Source organism: Sciurus vulgaris (assembly GCF_902686455.1).
Source record: "Sciurus vulgaris genome assembly, chromosome: 14".
NCBI lineage: Eukaryota > Metazoa > Chordata > Mammalia > Rodentia > Sciuridae > Sciurus > Sciurus vulgaris.
This window is the reverse complement of record NC_136475.1, coordinates 18,851,649-18,873,384: the sequence shown is the minus strand read 5'-3', so window position 1 is coordinate 18,873,384 and position 21,736 is coordinate 18,851,649. Positions and strand designations below refer to the sequence as shown.

General features: G+C 41.6%; 1 protein-coding gene across 7 annotated transcripts in view; it reads right to left on the bottom strand.

The window, feature by feature from the left end:
- Window positions 1-20,143, bottom strand: part of ST6GAL2 (ST6 beta-galactoside alpha-2,6-sialyltransferase 2) — a 136,686-nt gene extending 116,543 nt beyond the window's left edge. For 3 of the 7 annotated variants that reach the window (XM_079110380.1, XM_079110376.1, XM_079110382.1), the window contains exon 1: window positions 19,249-19,756. The gene's annotated coding sequence lies outside the window, so the exon portion shown is untranslated. The other 4 variants (XM_079110381.1, XM_079110377.1, XM_079110379.1 and 1 more) reach the window with 4 other exon arrangements.
- Window positions 20,144-21,736: the final 1,593 nt, after the last annotated feature.

Here is a 21,736-nt window from a genome sequence, read left to right as displayed (position 1 = left end):
TGATGAACTGTGGTCACCAAATAGCATGTGTCTGTATAGTACTGACATATGTATTTGTGCATAAGTCCTGCTAGGCAAAAGTTCCACCTGTAAAGAAAACTGTACAACTGTACGGTGCTTAACAAAGGACAAATACTCAGTCCTGGTGGCAATGATAAAACAAATTTACTGTATCTCTCCTCCCCATCACATTCTTATCACATTCATTGATGTATATGGCTTCATTTTCAGTTTAGGTTCCAACCTAGTTGGAAAACACTATGACATCATGTGACAATTCTGATTCCATGTGAGACATCTGACACTCTTCCTTTAGACATCAAGAAACTGAGGTACAGAGAGGACAGCAAATTGTGCTTTGAGAGATGTGGGGCTGGAACCCAGGTCTTGTATTTTTATAAAATAGCTCTGTTCTCCAAAGCCTCTAAGGCAGTATGTTTTATTTGCTTATTCAATTGTTCAGACACTGACTCATTTCAAAAGAGATAATAAAATATATTTGTGACTTATAAAATGTTTTTTGCAGTCTGTTCAATTCTAGAAGTGACATTTAATGACTCTGGCTTGCATTTGCATTAGGCTGCCTTTACGACAATACAACCATCAATGTTGGAAGATTTGCTTAGTAGTAGAATTGATAGGAACTAACTTTTATTAAAGGCTTCCCATGTACCAAGGATAGTACTACCTGGGCAACAGAACCCTGCCTATATTTAAAAAGAAGAACAGTCTGCAAATTGTTATTACAAACGCCTCAACTTGACAGTGTGGGGATGAGGCTCCTTGAGGCAAAATACCCCTTAGATGTCACTAGGGTCTAAGTCCTGGGCATGTGACCTTGGCAGTCACCTCGGACCCCACACTCAGAAGGGCCATACCAACTTAAAGTTCTGTTACTGTCTTAAAGTTCTCCATAGTGTTCTTTGTGCTCTGGAAGTGAGGCGTGATGGGAAGAGAGGGAGCAAACAAGCCCGCACATGCGCGGAAAGCGCGCACCAGCATGTCCACTGTGCCTTGCCCATGGGAGGTGCCCTAGTGCACAGCATTCTGGGCTGGCCTTGATGCAGGGAGCTCAGCAAGGCTAAAATACAAGGTAATCAATCGTGGGGATCCCACCGCCCTCAGAGGCCATGCTTTGTGTTAAAAAAACAACAACAACAAAAAAAGCTCCAAGAAAATTGACCAAGGATGCCATCATATCCTTTCTTATTTCCCTATTTTCACTAACTGCTCACACTGGACAGGATGATACAGGAAAGCCTGTTGTACTCATCGGTAAACTGTGGCTAGACTGCATGGCTCAAGAAGTATAATTAAAACAACAAAACCCCCACAGGCTCGTTGGTGTTCAGCAGTGTCTCCTCTGTTCTGGTAAGAATGAAATATACATGTGCCAGCTAAGAGATAAGAACAGGGTAATTTCAGTGATTCTGAAAACTAGTTAAATGCTCTTTTATTTGCATTTAAAACTGGCATTGCACAAGATAAAAATGAACAGAATAATCCACAACAATGAAAATTTTAATTTTTCTTGACTTAGGACATTAAAACACCGTGAGCAGGAAGGAAGGGTGACACATTTTGTTTTAGTGCCTTTCAGCATACATTTTTCTGGCTTTTTGAAGAAAATGACCCATTTTAATTTTGAACAACACTGCCTAGTATCTGGACCTATCTGAACCCAGGTGGACTCCAAAGCCATTTCCCTCTGCTACCTCCTGCTGAAAGCAATAAGGCTCTCCAACCTGGGTCCATTATTCCTCTGTTGACAGTCTGGACATCTTGCCATTAATTATTTATTCCCTTTGCCTTTCCTTTCTTTCCCTTTTTCTTTTCTGAGTCATTTCAACTACATTTTGTCCATTCACTGCACAGATATTTACTCTGTGTCAGGAACATCTAACTCTGTTAACTGGTGGCACATTGTTAAGCCTACAATTTTAGATACAAAGGTGACAAAATCATTTCCAAGAATCTTAACAGAAGCAAAAGAATGACGGGTTTTATTTAACTTCAAAGTCTTTCTGGTCTTTTCCCCATATTTAATTATCTCTCTAACTTCATGGCAGGCCTAATCTTTAGATCACAGGGCTGGATAGGAAGCAGGGACTGGCAAAGCATCTAGTTTCAGAGAGCTTCCTCTGCTGAGCACTGAATGGACACTACAAGGAGATTAAAATTCTATGTGCTTGAGGAGCCCAAAGTCGGGGAATTCCCATCCTTAAACATATTCTTCTCTTTCTTCTTCAAGGTTCTCAAAGCCACTGTCTGGTTTATAAGTTACATCAACTGTAAGTTACCTCAGAGAAAACAGCATTATATTTATTGTTTGTAATCTAAGAGCAAAACAAACTAAAATCCTTCGCAGCTCTTCTTTAAGCAAGAACCCCCCCCCCCAAATTTGCTAGGCATGTAGCCAATTCTATCTTCTTTGACTGTTCTATTGTATTCTAATAATAACAGCAACAAGTGCTACCCTTGAACCCTGTTCAGGGGTACTGGCTGGCACTTAAAAATACTCTTTGTCACCAGGCATGGCAGGGTATACCCATATCTCCAGCAACTTGGGAGGCTGGGGCAGGAGGATTCCAAGTGTGAGACAACTAACAACTTAGTCAGACCCTCAAAAATAAAAATATATATATATATATTTTTAAAGAACTAATCCCAGGCCTTGGGTTCAGTCTCCAGTAGTGGAAGGGAAAAAAATACCATTTGTCAAAAAAATAACCAAATAAATCATTCATTTTCGTTTTATTTAGAAGAACCTGAAGCCCAGAATATGGCCCCTCTCAACTCCATTTTATTAAAACAAAAATAGAGGAAAAGAAAAAGAGCAACTCGCATAAATTTTCCCGGAGTGGAGGCCCTGGAATTTGAGCCCAAGTCTGTTGACTCCAGAGCCCCCATCTGTCCTCAAGACTGCCCTCTACAGTTACAAAATGCCTTCAATATATTGTGCAGCTCAGTGACATATGGATTTCAGATTAAATGTTCAGTTCTGACCTCGATTACACCGAAAATAAACTTTCATAGGTCATAAATTTTTAGAACTGGCCATAATAAACTAAATATCTGTGTACAAGTCCCAAAGCAAAGATAACTGCCCTGAAACCCTCTGGCAGTACTTCTGCTGTTAATGCTGACGTCCTGACGTGCTGTCAGAAAAAGACGTGAGAAATGGACAAGAAATGGGATTGGAGACCAGGAATTGAAGAGGACTGAGAAAAAACCCAATATTAACAAACAAACAATAGCAAAACAAAAAACAAACAAAACAAAAAAATTTAAAAAAAAAAAAAATCCACCTCATCAACCTAGCATCCCTACAGAGTTTGGGACCTAACAGATGGTTAGAATAAACCAACTTGTTTCTGTTCTCAGGAAGAAAATTTCCAACCTCTGGATGTGTCTTTCTTCTATCGCCTTCTGCTCCCAAACGTGTTAACTATGGCTGTAGGGTGTGCAATTAAAAAAAAAAAAAAAAAAAAAAAAAAACTTATTAAATACATTATTCATTGAAGGAGTGCCATTACATTCTGCAGTATGTTAGTAGTAGGATAACTGGCACATTCCTGTAATGCCAGCTGCTCAGGAGGCTGAGGCAGGAGGATGGCAAGTTCAAGGTTAGCCTCAGCAACTCAGTGAGACCCTGTCTGGAAATTAAAAAAAAAAAAAAAAAAGAATATATATATATGGGTAAGGAGCTCTTATGGTTTAGATATGAGGTATCTCCCCAAAGGTCATGTGTGAGCCAACACAATAAAGTTTAGATGTAAAGTGATTGGGTTATGAGAGCCTTAAACCAATCCGTGCATTGATCCTTTGATAGGGATTAACTGGGTGGTAATTGTAGGCAGGTGGGGTGTGGCTGCCTTTTATCTATAGTGAATGCAGTTCTCTCTCTCTCTCTCTCTCTCTCTCTCTCTCCTTCCTGATTGTCACATCCTGAGCTGCTTTCCTCTGTCACACCCTTCTGCCCTGATGTTCTGTCTCACTTCTGGCCCAAAGCAATGGAGCTGGGCATCTATGGACTGAGACCTCTGAAACTGTAAGCACCAAGTAAAGTTTTCCTCCTCTAAAATTGTTCTTGTCGGATCTTTTGGTCACAATGAAAAAGCTGAGGAGCCACTGCTAGATCATACTACCTACAAAACAAGAAGTTTCTTTGATTCGACAAGTATCTAAGGGAGGAATTTGCTAGCCATTGGGGAGGTAAAGGTAAACTAGATGAGCTCCCATATCTTAAGAACTTTGAAAGGGAGGGAGGTTGGAATTTGGACCTGGTGACCAGCATGTTCACGAGTATAAGAAATGGAGAGATAAGGAACCCAGGTAGGCTGGGAGGAGCTGCAGACAATGGAATTCTCTATCTGGAGGGGAAGGCACCTTCTGAATAGGTGCAACCAACCAGCAAGGCAGGAAGTGGGGTGAGCGGCTGGACCTCTGGCAGCTTCTCTGTGCAGAGCCTGGTGGCTTCTATTCAGATCTTCAGAGGAAAAAAAAAAAAAAAAAAAAAAAAAAAACAACCTACTATGCTACTATGCTAATTTCCTGCAGCAAACACAAAACACATCTTGTCTTATCCCTTCATCTTTTCTCCAAGGAGCTCCAAATCTAATGCCCTTTGAAGTCAAGGACAACTGCTGCTGTCCCAGGAAGCCAGAAGACCTTCCAGAGATTGAGATGGGTGAGGGGAGCTGAGGAATTCCATTCCCAACCCACTTGGCTTTCCTGCCATTTGAAAGGTCCAGAGAACAGTTTAAAAAGTGCAGAAGCTCCCTCTTACTGCCTAGCTTTCTGGAAAGGAGGGGCCTTCAAATATTAGTAAGAACCTTCCAGATGAGGAAAGAATCCTGGGAGAGAAAGGCTTGTTTGCTTTTAAGTCGTTCTCATTAATTTGAGAGCAAGGCTCTCAGGGGACGCAGGGTCCAAGGATGAGGCTTAGGGTAGACAGCTCCCAGGGATCCTGTGAGCCCTCCCTCACACCTAAGCAGGACACCATGCTGTCCTCTCCAGCCTCATCCCTTCCAGACAGGAAGAGGCTCTTGACCTCTGAGCCCAAGAGAGGTAATCTTTATTTATTTGTGAAGATTGTAATGAGGCCACACTCTGTGCTGAGCTACTCTCCATGAGATGTGGTCAGACTTTATAGAACTGCAGTCACCTGGGGACCCTGCACTCTGCCACTGTTGGGACAGGATCTCCTCTGACACCCACAGATGAGATGTTCCCACCTTTCCTTTGGTAAAGTGAGAGGCAAGGTGAATTTCAATGGATGGCCCAGCAGAATGTTAGTCTTCCAAAGACTTCCAAAGACTAACATCCAAAAAAAGAAAGGCCATTTTTCTGATGTGAAAACTGAATGGCTAATAGTCATTTCACAGGGAGGATCCCAAACGGTGAAGTTTCCAATTACCTCAGATATTCAGGAATGTAAACAAGCAAACCCAGGACTTCTTGTTAGAGTCATATTATTTATTACCAGTTTCCTAGGAAGCCAAAAATTGTATTTACTTTTATGGCCTAGCAAATAAACTTCTCAAGAAATCAAAAGCAGTTGGGGGAAAAAAAAAAAAAATCCAACAAATAAATGAGCTAAATAACCAACACACTATTGACAGTGTGTCCTGGCCACGTTCAGCCCCTCTCCCCAAAGCCTGGGATTCTTTTGAAACCACTTCCAATATCCAGTGATTATGTGTTTCCTGTAGAATACAACATTCTTCGGGTTGATGGGCTGATTTTAGCACAGGGTGAGGCCTTCCTGACTGACATTAATGTTCCGGAACATAGTCATAAGAAAGACTGTTCTAACCACATCCCATTATCAGAAACCTTGTTAAGGACAACAACATAATTAAAAGTGCACAGAAACCAACTGGCAATGTAAACCCTATTAAGCTGGCATAGCATGACTCAGAAGGAAAATGAGAAGAGCTTGGGGGTGTACAGAAATCTGAGGACATTAAGAAACACAAAATTTTCATATTTTAATATATTTTTCCAAATCACTGCAACACCCAATGCTCTGGAACCCAACCAGGCTGCTGACAGTAGACAGACCACGTTTTCTTTCTTACAGAGCATCCTTTGGAGATCAGGCACAGCTAAGGTGGAGGCGGGATCACCAGACCACAGAGCTATCACACTGGGATAGTCTGCATGACCATGCTTAGCAACACACAGGAAGTCTTTAACATCCACTTGATAATGAATGTAAATCTGGATTATTTACACAGGCAGAGAAGTCCACTTTGGATCTTCCCTCCTCATGCCCAGGCAGTCCCTAGGATCCAAGGCATATGTAAATGGACCAGTGAAATGGTTTATTCAAGTGATCCAGGTACTTTTTCTTTGTTTTAAACTCCATTTCCCATGCTTTCATTAAATTCCTGCCACGTGGGATCGACCACTGACAATCATTCAACGTCCCTAACCTTCACCAGTGGTGAGGTGGATATTGCAACTCTAGTCAGGAACTTCAATTAACTGACATGTTCCAGGCATGCCCCCAGTATTAACTGGACGTTTTGAGTAACTGCAACATTTCAACAACAAAACCAAACAGATTCTGGAGAGAGAACTGCACAGCACTTAGAACGCAAGAGGATGGGAGGAGTCCAGGAAGATCCTCTAAAAATACACAAAGTTCCATGTGAACTCTAAGGACACTTGTCTCTGTCCTCACAAGGTGCCCCTCAGCTCTGCGACTGATTTTGATGGGAGTACTGGCGGAATAAGGTCACATCCATGCAGGCAAAGGGCAGCACAGCGCTTACTTAGACTTTAGGGATAAAGACTTCAGTCTCCCCACCTGCAGCAGGGCTGAACTGAAATGGGGATCACTGTCCTGCATCTGTAATTCTTCATGGACAGATGATGTTCTATATCCTGGTCTAGAAGTGCCTTTCCAAAGTCTAAAAGCTGTTCTTCGATGATACTTGGGCTGGTAGGGAAAAAAAAAAAAAAAAAAAAAAAAAAAAAACCAGCCCAATAACAAAACACTGCTGAGCCCATTCTCTCTGAAGCTGCCTCATTATCTCACCAGGTGCTGAGACTGTATGTAGTTTTAATTGGTAGGATTTGATACTGCATTTGTGAATCTGAAGCAACATGTTTTATAAATTCTCCACAGACAGATCCTACCTAATTTATATACTAATTATTTACCAATTACATGTGTCCCTCAGTTCTAAGGCTTTGCAAAGAGGCTCAACCCTATTTGTAATAATTATAAAAAGAAATGTGAATTTCAGGTTTTCTCTGTGAGATTCACAAGTGTCACAAAAATTATTAGGTTGAATGGTTTCATTCTGATTTCCTGACATCACTAGTAAATGTGTTTCTCCAAAGTGATTAACTGCAATGCTCAGCATTAGATAAGGTATGTACAGAAAGGTCCTCCTGGGCTGTGCACCTTATCCTTAGATGTTCTTTTTGTGGATCACCAGAATTTGGGGATCTATGTTTACCGGAATTCAACCTGAAGAAAGAGGGGGAAAGATTTCACCTACTCCCCCTTTTAGAAATCACATTTGGAGAGTGGATGTCTGTCATTTTAATCTAATAGGGCTTTTAGCTTCATTTATTCAACAAACATGAAACATCTGCTGAATTCAGTAGTGCACCCTGGGCTGAGTAGCTGGGCACATTGTCCTGGGCTGCCTGCAGGGAACACAGTGAGGCAGGAATGAAGGGGTGTAAAGTCCACCGAAAGAGTTTGAAGCATAGCAAGAGATGGGTGATGGTATGGAGGAAAAAGGTACCACAGACTCATCGAATGTACCTGTATAGAAGAGAAGACTTGCTGGAAAAACTAACAACAACTGATGGGGACTGGGGAACGGGACCATGAAATCATCAGGTTCTTAACAATCTGGTCAGAGAGAGCCAAGTGCTAAAAGAACAGTAGGAAAGTGGAGATCATGAGCTGGAGTCTAAACCTGAAACACCCTAGGTTCTAAGTTACAGACCGGATCCTGCACGCCACAAGGGATGACTGGCTTTCTAAGGAGGAGAGAATGTCATATGACAGAGCTCAGGATTTGGAGAGATAACTCTTTTCTTTTTAAAATTCTGGTGCTGGGGAATCAAATCCAGGGCTTCAAGCATGCGAGGCAAGTGCTCTACCATTGAGCTACATCTCCAGCCCTGGAAAACTGTTTGCCAAAACAGATGCAATGGATGTGCAGAGAGAAGGGCAAGAGTGCCTAATGATCAGCAGAGTAGAGGAAAGGGCCCAGGGAAGGGAGGAGAGGAGGGAACATGAAAATACCGGGGAGTGATCTGGCCAAATTATATTGTTGTATTGTGTGCATATATGAATATGTAACAACAATTCTCACCATTATGTATAGCTGTAATGCACCAATGAAAAATGGTAACAAATGACAAAAAATAGAATACATAAAATGCTTAAGAAAAAAAAAGACATGATAAAAGTTTAAGGAAACGGAACTGCTAATCACCCTGGTGTGATCATGACACTCTGTATACATGTATCAGATTATCACACTGTACCCTACAAACATGTAGAATTAAAAATAGGTAACATTTTTTAAAAAGCTGGAGACAAGTATAAAATGGATACCTAATATATAAACGCTCCTTTTGTTACCTGCCAAGCAGGACTTCTACTCCAGACATTGTAAATGTCACTGTCTCCATAAGGGAAGAGACTCTGAACCAGCACGTGCATCATAATCACATATTTCCAAGCCACTTAAATAGCATTTGCCCAAGGGCACACTATAAGAAAACTGGTATTGGACGCAGCAGGTAGCAGATACAGTTTCTTCTTCAGAGGACAGAAGCAGAACTGTAGAACCTCAATGCGTGTTTGTTTAAGTTTTGGCTGCCAAATGTGCTGCTCCACACCAAGTGGTACTACTATTTGCTTTCGATGTAAGTCAACATCTCTGGCTTTAGGAAAATCCTGAATTTATTCAATCTAATCTGAGCACAGCTGATCTTTATTAAGGAATTTGCCTTTTATCCTTTTTACTTCTTAAATTGTGTTCTCATATTTTGTTCTCTTTCTTCCTACTAAATTTTAAGATAATCTACTAAGATTTTCTAATTTAAAATTTTCTACTTTTTCTTTATGTCCCTTTGAACTTTAATTTTCAGTAGAGTGGAAACACTTCTCAAAGTTGGTCCACACACAAGTGTAAGGAGGTACCTGATGGGTATGGGAGAGGGCTGGACTAGGTTTCTAGATTTTCATTTTTTAGTTCCACACTGGAATGCAGAATTTCTCTATGAGGACAAAAGTACCAAGTAATCATATTATATACATGACTTTAATCTTCTGTGTCATGCTGAGGTTTTTTATGAGCTAGTTCCTTTACATCTCTTAAGAAAGGCTAACAACATTACATAAAATAACATTAGAACTATCCATCTATCAGTGTCTACTTGCAATATTAAATTATTTCAAATTCACAATTTGGCGGCTAAAAGTTGCCAAATGAAATTTATTCGATTAGTAAAGCAAATTTCATCTTTACAGTATGTTTTTTTTTTTTTCCCCCATTTTGGTCATGTATGTCTTCAAGATTTAGAATGTAATCTATTAGCTTTTAGAACATTGAAAAATTTACTTTTGATCCTATGGTTGTAGTCAATGGAAAAGACCTATAGTGAATTCAGTAAATGACAACAATAATGAAATTCCTGTGTTATTAATAAGTCTAGGGTTGTTGATACATAGCAGGTATGTTTCAATGATGAATAAACCCTGAACTTTTTGACTTTAACAGAACAATCAATACTCTCATCCTGGTTAACACTACCTGGATTCTAGAAAAATATGCTGAATTATTCAAGGTAGTTTGTTTAAACTTTAATGTAACCAAGGGACACAAAAGTAATTTTTTTTCTGTCAGAAATCAAGATAGTGGTTAACTTTTGGGGACAGTAATCACAAAAGGGTACGTGATGGCTTAAACAATGCTTGGTAACATTGGTTTCTTGATGTGGTGGCAGAGGTATATCTGGTTATGAAAATTCATCAAGCTATGCACTAAGACCTGAGTAAAGTTGGTAATGGCAAAGGATTTGATAGTTTTTCCATGAAACAATCTTCAGGTTTAGGTATAGAGTTGAAGAAAACAAGACAAATACAGTTAACCTCCATGTTCACAGGTTCCACATTTGCAGATTGAGTCAATCACAGATCAAAAATAACCATTCCCCCCAAAATCCCATGTGTACTGAACATGTGTAGACTATTTTCTTGCCATCAAGAATTTGCATAGTGTTTTCATTGTACTAGGTGTAAGTAAATCAGAGATGATTTAAAGTATACAGGAGGCTGTGTGTAGGTTTTATGCAAATGCTAGGTCATTTTATGTAAAGGGCTTGAGTACAGAAGGATTCTGATACCTACAGAGGTCCTAGAACCAATCCTGTGGATGCAAGGAGATGACTGCAACTGCCCCCAAATCAGAGTAAACCTGAGCCTTGGAGAGAGTAGGTGCCCTGGCTTCCTTCCTACTTATGCGGGTATGAGAAGTACATCGGTGACAGATACACGGAGAGAGAATGGGGAAAAGACTGAGTATAAAGGCCTCTTCAAAGGAAAAAAAAAAAAAAAAAAAGAATGTTAAATAGGAAGAGGGTGAGGATGATTTGCTTCTATGTATCCTTTTCTTTTCCCAAATTCCATTTGACATCATCCGTTTTTGGTTTGAGGACCTCCAGGGAACAGCATCCTGGGTCAGCTTTTTTTTTTTCCTAACCATCTTTGGACATTTTAGAAAATCTTCTGGCCTACTGGATTTGTAAGCTGGGGATGAGACTAAGTTTGCCTCTTCATGTTCCTTCTCAGGCTCCTGAACTTGCTTTGGGGGTACTGTTCCACTTCGACATTTTTTACTTGGAATTTGACGAAATCTGATAGGTGAGCATACGTGAAACTGACAAGAATACTATTACATGTGGATAAAGATTTACATTCATATATATATATATATATGTATATATATATGTATATATATGTATATATATATATATGTATATATATATATAGTGTATGTAATATATATATATATATTACATACACTATACACACACACTTTTTATGCAACCAGACCTCAGTGTCCGCCCATTCTGTATCTATAGTAAACCAAGCACAGATAGAAATATTTGAGAAAAAAATTACATCTAAATTTTGAACACGTAAAGACTTTTGTCTTTATTCCCAAAATAATATAGTGTAAGAGCTATTTACATAGTATTTACATTGCATTAGGTATTCTAAGTCACCCCGAGATGACTTAAAATACACAGAAGGATGTGCACAGGTGAAATGCAAACACTATGCCACTTTACATAATGGACCTGAGCCTCTGCAGATTCTGCTAACAGTGAGGTAGGGTGGGCATCCTGAAAGCAGCCCCCTTCACCCCCCACTGAAAGATATGATGGCCTGTGAGTTCCAGACCTGTCTTATTCAATGTCAAGGTGCTCAAGAACCTGAATGTTCAACAAGGACTTGCAGCTGTGAGCAACTTCAATAGCTGTCTCCCATTCTTTCATCACAGACAATGGGGCCTGTGACTTAGTCACTGATATCCCCCCATCCTAGAAACTGTCAGTACTAAAAGGAAAAAAAAAAATATTCTGAAGTACCCACTTGAACACACCAAGGGGCTTAACTTCATCTCTGGAAAAAAAAAAAAAAAAAGGGTTTATTTAGTAACTACAAAGTATAAACAAGAGGAGGATTTAAATACCTTATTGCAGTTGTCAATCCTTATTTTCTGTTTGATATAAAAAAATTTAGAGTAAGCAAACAAAAACACACATGACTTTGTTTTTTTTTTTTTGACATGCTATTCTACTCCTACCTCTGAACCCATACACAACTTGAATTGCTAGTTGGGAGAAAAGAATATGTGGGTTTGTAGGAAATACATACCCTGGGTAACAAATTAATCAATGTAGATACACCTTCCAATTCAGCAAGGAAGGAGGGTACGAATGGCCTTTTGTTCAAGTTCCTGCTGTCTAGATTGAGCAGAGACCTGGAGGGGAGCACCCTGGCATCTGGCTGCATGTCATACCATCACATTAAGCATTCAGGGGATGCTGCTCAGGCACCACATGAACGTGGAAATTCCCAGACCAAATGTTTAAGCCATTTGTAGGGTTGCTTTATCTTTCAACATTATAAGCTCACCCATCAATGTCCACACCTGTATTTCTAAGTACAAAACAGATTTAATTTGGATTATTAAATGGACATTTAATTTGGGCCACTGTGAGAAAGATTGACATAGAGATTTGGGGTAATTTGAGTTAGTTTAGTTTTCACTGTAAAACATGCACATCGTGCACTTGATTAAATTCCTGGGGTTCCACAAGAAATTGGGTTATGTATCCCATCTAGAAACTAGGAAGTTTCCTTGATGTAGGATTCTTTTGACCGCTCCTTAAGAAGCATATTATGTAATACAGCCTAAAGCTTTTCTTGTACACACTTCTGGTTTTCTATCTAATACTGTGCTTAATAGTCATGGGGTGTATTGAGAAAACTCCAAACCAAAAAAATGAATTTGAGTTTTTTGTGTATATACCCAACAGTGATATGTGGCATATTATTAGGGTATGATTATAATACAGTGTGGTATGTTTCATTCCTATGGTACAAAGAGTAGAATGAAGAAAATATAAAAAATGTTTGGGTTTAACTTAGGGAAGCAGTCACTTTTAAAGCATACCTTATAGACATTTTTCTATACAAAAAATCAATTTTTGAAACTTTCCTACCTCAAATGGTTAATGAAGTAACCAATCCATTGATTGGCCCTTATACTGTTGCTATACTGAGTATTTTCCTTCTTGGTTTCCACAGGGGATTGGCTCCAGGACCCCCATGGATACCAAAATTCTTGGTTGCTCAGGTTCCTCATATAAAAATGGCATAATATTTGCATAGAAACTTGGCACATCTTTTAAATCAACTCTAGATTATCTATTATAGCTAAAGCATTGTAATTGCTATGTAAAGCATTGTTATGGTTTATTGTTTAGGGAATGATGACGAGAAAAAAAAAAAGAGTGTACATGATCAGAACAGACACAATTATTTTCAAATACTTCCATTCCCCAGTTGATTGAATCTGTGGATGCAGAACCTGCAGACACCAAAGGCTGACTGTGTTAAACCAGGCAAATTACTTAATTAGTTCAGCTCTTCCATCAACTAATTTTGAACGTTGATTGGAAGAATTCTTTTTTTTTTTTTTAAACTAAACTATGACTCAAGGTAGGGAGGGGGAAATGCCCTTTGAAAAATTGAAATTATAGACCTATGTGCAGATTACATATGTAGTATATACATAATTGTTAACATGGTTTTAAAAAATATACTGCATTTGTACAGTTGCCATTTACTCCTAAGTTACTATATTAAAAAATTACTTTGGGAATTACAGTTTAGTATTTTTAAAAAGTAAAATTCTTGGGCTTACTCTTTGAATTCTTTAACCTATTATTTAGAGATTAGAAGACACTATGATTCGAATAGTAACCTGTTCTTCAGGAGACAGGCTGAATCACCTACACTGCTTGCTGGAATAGCCAGCCATGGAATAGCCATCTAGACCCCAGCCATGGTCCAGTCGCAAGATGCCATACCAGAGTGCCTTTCTCAGGAGCTGGTCTCACCATTTAAAAACATTCTGTTCACAGGTGCAGTAGCACACACCCATAACGTCAGTGACTGGGGAGGCCAATGCAGGAGTTCAAGGAGCTCAAGGTCAGACTCAGCAATTTAGTGAGGCCCTTAGTGTGACCCTGTCTCAAAATAAAAAATAAAAAGGGATGGGGATGTGGTTCAGTGGAAAGGTGGCCCTGGGTTGAATCCCCAGTACCAAACCTAAAAAAAAAAAAACAAACCAACAAAAAAAATTCTGTATACCATCAAAGGTCCCTGAAGAGGTCATGTGTCATTAAGAATATTTACAAATATGCAGGCTCACACATATATGTTCACATAAATAAAATAACTGTTTTTCCATTTATGTCCCTTTATAAGAAATTAGAAGTTAAGTTTAAACTGCAAATATTTTTCCACAAGACACACAGAATATGGAGTATGCAATTTTTTGGAGAGATAAGTAATAAAAGCTGGGTACCTATGCCTGGGATCTCAGCTACTTCAGAGGTTAAGTTAGGAGGATCACTAGTTCAAGGCCAGCCTCAGCAACTTAATGAGACCGGGTCTTAAAATAAGAAATAAAAAGGGCTAGGGATGTAGTTCAGTGGTAAAACAATCCTGGGTTCTGTTCTCAATACTGAAAAAAAAAAAAAAAGTAAATAATATAAGAAAAAGAATGTTCTCTCAGTGAAAAGAATTGGGCTCTAGGTCTGATTTTGTTATTCAACAGCCGCAAATTCCAACCATTAATGTTCAAGTATCTTAATTCAAATTCTCACTCCTAATTGCTAATGTAAGAACACATTACTGGAGGGACTTATTGTTCCTGTATTTCTGAATGTGTATGAATGTGCATGTATATCTTTTTAAGGACAGTCCTTTTACATGTAGAGGTTTTAAATGGGATGTATTTTTGCCAATGTGGAAATATAATTTACATAGTAAGATTTTTCTTTCAATAGTAAAAGTGAATTAATTCACTTAATCATATACTTATGGTTCCATTTTGTAATTGGATTAACTAAATTTAACAAATCCTATATTATCTGTACTTTTTCTACCTATTTGTGGTCAGAGACACAAATACAGGTTTTTTTTTTTTTTTTTTTCAGTCCACATTATTCTTACATTTCAGAAAAATCATCACTGTGCTTTCAAGGAAGCTACTTTTCAACTTTATTTCTGAATAATGAAAGCTATTGGATTATCTAAGAGATTTACCCTTTCCCAAATTTAATTTAAAGCTAAGTCATTTTAGAAAGCACAACAATTACCCAAATGCAAGAACCTCTACTTGAAAAATTTGTATAATTCGAACACGAAAAACCAATTGTTTGAAATTTAATAAAGCATTTTCCTCTCAGGCTCAAATACTAGAAGCAGCACAGAATAGAACTTAATGTGTGAATTATAAACTTCTGAAAACAGAGACTTAAAATCAAGATTGCGGGGTTTTTCTTTATAGTGTATTCTCTAATGCTTTAGCCAATATACTTCTAAACGTCCCAGGAGACTACTTTCTGAGCTCGCTTTCTTCACCAGCCTAATAACTCAAAGTGGATGGATAATTTTCACAAATCTTAGCCTAAATTTTTTCCTTGGAAATTTCACCTGATATGACACCTTTCATATCAGTCAGAATTTCATTCTAATATTGAGTGCCTGAATATTCCAAATTTCCTGGCCCATATTTTAAGTCGCACTTCAAGTTATTTTCTGCTTGCAGATGAAAATGTGCTATCTGTACACACAGGTTTCCCTACCCTCACCTTCTTTTGGGCACAATTTTCTCTACCCTGCAAGCTCAACCATGGTCTAAAAAATGAAATGAAAGCTCTCAGTTATGGCCAGTCTCTGGGTATGACATAGTGATGGGAGGGGTTGCTACCTGTCCCTGTATGGAATGAATCTCAATCTAACAGCATGTGCTCTGGACACAGAACCAGGTCCAAATCCCTGCTCTGCCAAGGCACTTCACCTTCTCAAAGCTCAGTCTTCTCACCTGTAAAATGGGGATAATAATACCTCCCCTAGTTGTAGCTAAAGTGTGCCTTGATAATCTACGCAAAGGAAATGGCAGGGTGTGGTGCATAAAATGTGCACATCGGTTGCTATTATTATTCTTTGAATTGCTACCCCCTCCTGGGGCTGCAGGGAAATTAGCTTTTAAGTGCACCAGAACATACAATTATCAATCTTAAGGAATCTCAGCAAGTCACCTTGGAGATTTAATCTAGACCTTCCTTTACAGTCCTGGAAACTGAACTCTGGTGAGTCCCAGACGTCCTCCAGGGCAGGTCACTGCAGGGGCAACAGCTTTCTTTGCCACTTTAGTTTTTAAGAAAGTCCAGGGCAAAACTGAAAACCCATCCCTCCTACCCTTCTAGCTTTTTTAGAAGTATGAGTTCCTTGAATTTGGAATTCTTTCCTAAAGAGGACCACTGGGGGCAGCAGAGGCCAGGAGGGCAGACAAAGAACAGTTGTGTGTAGACAGAACTCCCCCAGAAGGGGCAGCAGGTCACTGATGTCATTTTCATCCAAAGCAATTCCTCCCCCAAACCAGGAGGCATTCGGGACCAGGGGGCAGCACGGAACCTGCAGAACAACTGTTAGGACTCAGCATTAACCAAGTGGCAGGCTAGGACTGCTTGATGCTGGAACTGGACCAGATCACCAGCTCCTGCAAAATCTTAAGACTGCCCAGTTCATGCCTCATGCCCTTTAAATACATTTTACATCTTGCCGAGGTAGGTTCCAAGTGTATACTCTGAATTGCAATGTTTACCTATCAATTCAAGGGGCTGATGGGAATGTCAGATGGGAATATATTTCAGATTTGGTAAAAGGCTTAATAAATCCATTTTCCCTAATGCTTCTGTCTTTGCACCGTGTACTTCATAATGTTTACAAACAAATCTCTCCAAAGTCGTAAGGAGGTCTTTCAGAAAAATGGCAGCTATATTCAATGGAAAGTGTGATAATCTGCTAACAGCAGTTGGTCATCTTCCACAACCCATTCAGTCACTGGCATTGACATCAACAGCTGGTTTTAAGAATTTTGAAAATTTCTACATAACATGCACCTGCACTTGCCTGATTCCAAAATTAGTATCTGATTCAGTGCAACTATTTGTTTTATACTCATGCCATAGATCTCTATAAAAGGATATGCTTTCAGCTTTCAATGCTTAAAAAATCAAAAGTGAACATACACCTACCATGAGGGTACTGTTTCCATTAGACATTTAAGCAAGGAATAAAACATTTAATTTAAGCAATTACATTTTAAGATCATATTACAGAATATTCAGGAGGAGGAAAAATAATCGATCTGGAATAACACAATACAGTATACTTCAGGAGAAAATGTGCGTTTCTAAATGACTGTTCCTATTATCATGCATAAGACATTTTTATTCAGAGTATCATGAATGAGACAGCCAATTTGCAAATTAATTAAGTTTCCCAGAGGACAAATATCTCCAAGTTTTTCAAGATTTATTTACCTCAGCAGAAGCTGCAGAAGCCTAGGAATAAGTTTGTCATTTTAGAGAAGATTTAAGCACTTGAGAAATGCTTGAATAAATTCTAGACCTACAGGAGAAAATTTCGGTTAGTATAAGCAGTTGATCGGAGACACACATGTCAATCATCTCAGAAAGAGAAGACTCTCAGAAAGGGAGCAGGAGGGATAAAAAGCTCTAGAAACAAGTATGTACAGGAATTTCTCAGCAGCCTCTTCACTACTTAACCAATCTTGCTGTTGCTGGTTAGATCGACAACAACTCAAAGACTCAATTTTGTGTGAGCCTCACATTAAACTCTTTTAATTATCCTCATCAGAAACTTACCACAAATGATTACCCTTTTCTGCATGATAAATCATTCACACATTTTCAAATGGTAAGTCATCTTAGACTAAGTCCTCTGGTCTAAATATCTTCAGTTCTTTACCTTTACTTCCTAGATTGTGTGTACCACATAATTAACTCAACAAATTCTGGTCTTTCCTCTGAACTTTCTCCACCAGTCTCCAAATGCACTCTAAATTGTGGAGCTCAGAACTTCACTAAGAGACGAGGTTCTTATCAAAACAGCTACAAGAGATTTAGCTCAAAACTCCAGAAGCTTCAATTGCACCAAGCAAAATGCAAAATGCTACAATTACTATCAATTGCAACTAAGAATTGGATTGAGAATTCCTGCATGACTGAGTGCCTTTTTTAACCTCATTGTGAAATTCAAGTCAATTCCTTTATTAAAGTTTTTCTTCATTTTGGCCACAGTAGCCAATCACCATAGCCAAAGGTTTTTCTAGCGCATTAGTACAAAATGCAAGACTTTAAGTGCTGTAAAGATTTTGGTTGTCAATTTTACGGAAAAATGATGGTGGAAGGGGAGTGAGTAGAAAGAGGTTCAAGACCACACATCATTTTTCCTTTGAAAAGTGGTGTTAAGTCTAAACCGGCAACAAGGGGATGATACTTTGATTTATTTTAGTTCTTTCTTAGTCATAAATTATACTTCGAAATGGTAAAAAAAAAAAGTTTGTCACAATTTCTGAAATATTAATGATCAAACAATACACGTGAGGCTTTTAAAAATGTGCTTTAGAAAGTACTGCACACAAAAAAATGTGTTGGAAACCTGCCAATGATTCCCCCATCTGGGAAGACAGTTTTCGTGGAAGACCACCATGCCCCTTCTCGGTTAGAACATCCAGTGGTCTAGGAGACAAAGATTTCAATCAAGTATGATTTACTTCTGGCCAAATGTTCAGCATGACCAATTAATATAAGTTTACAAAAATCCAGCTAAGAATTACTCCCTCAGCCTCCAAAGCGCTCCTCAGATTATAAAACAGCTTTGGAAGTTCTGCCCCACAAAGCAAATATGGTACTAGGAATAGAGACCTGGAAGGTAATCACGAAAAAGTCTCATTTAAATTCCTGGAAAGCACAGCTTCTCCAAACACAGCTATTCAGTTCTCTTTGAAAGGCATCACTTGCTTAGACTTCACTCAGTCCCCCAGCACTAGCATGGTCAAATCCAAAAGCGATGGATGTCACATTCTGTACTCAAAGGAATGCATCAAATATCTACTCTGTGCACGGTGGAAAGTAAAACAACCCCAAAGCGGAGTTTTCCACTTGCCAAGTGTATAAGAATTAAGACTCGGCTTTTTTGGAACCTCAAGATTCCTTGTGCTCCTAAACATTGTAGCTACAGAGAACAAGAAATCAACAGAACACACTTTAAGCTTGAAGAGTGCAGTTTTGCATGGGGGTGGGCTGGATAAAGACAATAAAAATTTTCACTCCCTTCCAGAACCAAATAAAATACCCTTACTGAACCACAGGGGCAAACTGTGTCCGTGCGTCCTCAAAAGCGCAAAACCTCCAGTTCACTCACCCTCTCCCGAATGTCCTGCTTCTCCCCAAACCACCCTCAAAGGTCCGCACACACAGGTCTGTCTGCTTGTCGCTGAAGTCTAACTCCGTGCTGAATAGCGCACACGCTGCAGGCACACCGAGAAAGACGTCGCCCAGCGCCCGATCCCCACGCAGTCCCTCACTAACCTTTTCCCCACGCCGCGCCTCCACACCTCGGCGCTCCAGGAGAAGCGCGGCGCTGAAGTCCGAGACGTGCGTCTCACATTTTATTCCCCGGCCGCCGCTCGGGCGCGCGCGCCATGCGCTCTCACACTCACACGAACGCCCTATGGAGCGCGGACCCAGGGCGGGGGCGCCAGACGCGCGCCGCGGAACTTGAAGGCTGCGGGCGACTGGCGCGCGGCTCCAATTCTGCTGGTGCTGCCCCCGCCACCTCCTCTTGCCACCCCGGGGCTCGCAGCTACCCCGCACTCCCGGGCGGCCTGCGGGATCACCTTTCCCGGCCAGCGCTGCTCTGTGGAGGCGGCAGCCCCGGGGCGCGGTGGGGGGCTCGGCCTCCGAGCCAGTGCAGGGCTGCGCTCAGCTCCGCGCCGCGCGCTTCATTGTTTCGGGCAGCGAGGCGGTGGAGCCGGTGGCGCTGGCAGCTGAAAGAACCGTGATCCAGAGCCCCGGGGCTAGGCGGCGCCTCCGGGCCCGTTCGCTGAGGCTGTGCCGCGCCCCGCCCCGGAGCTCCGCGGACCCCCTCTGACCCCCGGGGTCCCCCTCCCCCTCCCCTGTCCCCCTCCGCCTCCCTCTAGGCCTGGGCTCACCTAGCGGGCGGGCGCAGGGCACTGGGAAGTTACACTGCCTCCTCCCGGCGCCCCCGGCCCGGCGGCTCGGCCCGCCGGCGAGCGCAGGCGGGGCGCTCCGGGCTACGCGCCGAGCCCTGCCTCTTGCAGAGAGTGATTGCAGACTTGGGCTGCGTGGGGCGGCGCGGATGCCTAAAAAGGCATGTTTCTCCCCAGCCACCGCCTTCAGCCAGCCCTAGTTCCTCCGAGGGTTACCTGCACAGTCCCCGCCTGGCACCGCGCCTGGCACCCAGGGGAGCACTCGGGTCCCCGTTGGCAGCAGGAGTGCAGGAATGCAAACGGGCTGTGAGTGGCGGGGAGGGGAATCTGGGAGCCTGGCCCCACGGAAGTGAGTCTTTGTGTACCTCGCTGGAACACACACCCTCCGCAGAGCTGAAGGCCCGGCTACCTGCGCGCCAGGCAGCGCCCGCGAGCAGGCTGGGTGGGGCGGAGGGCAGCGCAGCATCCTCCCCGGCCCGCTCGCTCCCTTTGTTCCTCCCGCTCGGCCAGGCTCCGCGCTGCAGCCTGGCACTAGCTCTCGGGAGCTTCCGCGAGGCGCCCGAGGCTCAGGGATGGACTTGGGAAGCCAAGTACGGTGATGGAGCTTCCTGGAGACTCCCACCTTTCCCCCTCCCCGCCCCCAAGCCGGAGAAGGACCGGAAAGTTCTTGGGCTGAGACGCCCGTGCTGCTGGCTGGTCTTGGGGGAATCGACTCCGGAGAGCTGGCGGGTGACTGAGGACTGGGCAGCTGGACCCGCCGGCAAGGCTGTGGGGAGCCGCAGATCGGGTGTGTCTGTCTGTTCGCGTGCGGAATGCCCATTTGTCACCGCGAATCTTGCATTTTCTAAAGGCAGCTGCAGCTGGTCCCGGGACCCGGGCTCGCTCCGCTCTTTGTTTGCTGGTAAACACGCTCCTCTGAACTTCAACGTGGCTCCCAAGGCGCCACGGTGAAGGTGGGTGCCCTTGCCCTACTGGTCCTCTCGCCGCCCCAGAGAGCCGGAGGGTGGGGGTGAGGGCAGATGGAGCAAGCTATGATTAGGTGATATTGCCTTGTAGTGCCCATCTCCAGAGGGATCACAGTTAGTCACCCACCACCCCAACCCAACCCCCACCCTAGGTCCTTACAGGCACAAACATTTAGAGACAAATTCTCCACCAATTTACTGCCTTAAAAATCCTTAAGAATATACGTTCATTTGGCTAACCAAGCCTTCTTTTTTTTTTTTTTGAAGGAAATGTTTAAACTAAGTTATGCAGTTCGTTTAGAATTCATTGAGTGCCTACTGTATGCCTGGGCTCCGCGGTAGGTGAACAAAGCTCTCTCTAGAAGTTAAAAGAAATTTGAAACACCACAGAAATTAAACTAAAACCAACTGGGTAAAGTGCACTGGGCTTAATCAAAAGTGTGGACTGAAAACGCTTACTCAGTATTTCCCCAATTATATTAGTATTAACTGTTTCTGACACTTGGGATTCTGCGGAACTGCCTGAAGGGACAATGTGTCACACAGATTTTAAAAGAAAGAAACAGGCTATATCTAGAAAATGTGAAATATACACAGTGTGACCCAAAGCGCCCCCCCCCCCCCCCCGAAGTGACGCGATAGACACTTGGAGCAAGTGGTGGGTGAAGGACAGAATACTGCTTATCAGCAGAGGGACACTGAAGTAATAACAAACTCCGGGGGCCTTGGTTTTCTCTTCTGTATGATGGATGCACAAGTTTCTACCTTCAAGATTTCTAAGTGGAGATACTGTGATAAAAGTGCCTCCTATAGCCTGAAATGTGATACCTCGTAAAATGTGGTAATGAATAAATGAAAGTCGTTGTTATTAAAAGAGTGCCA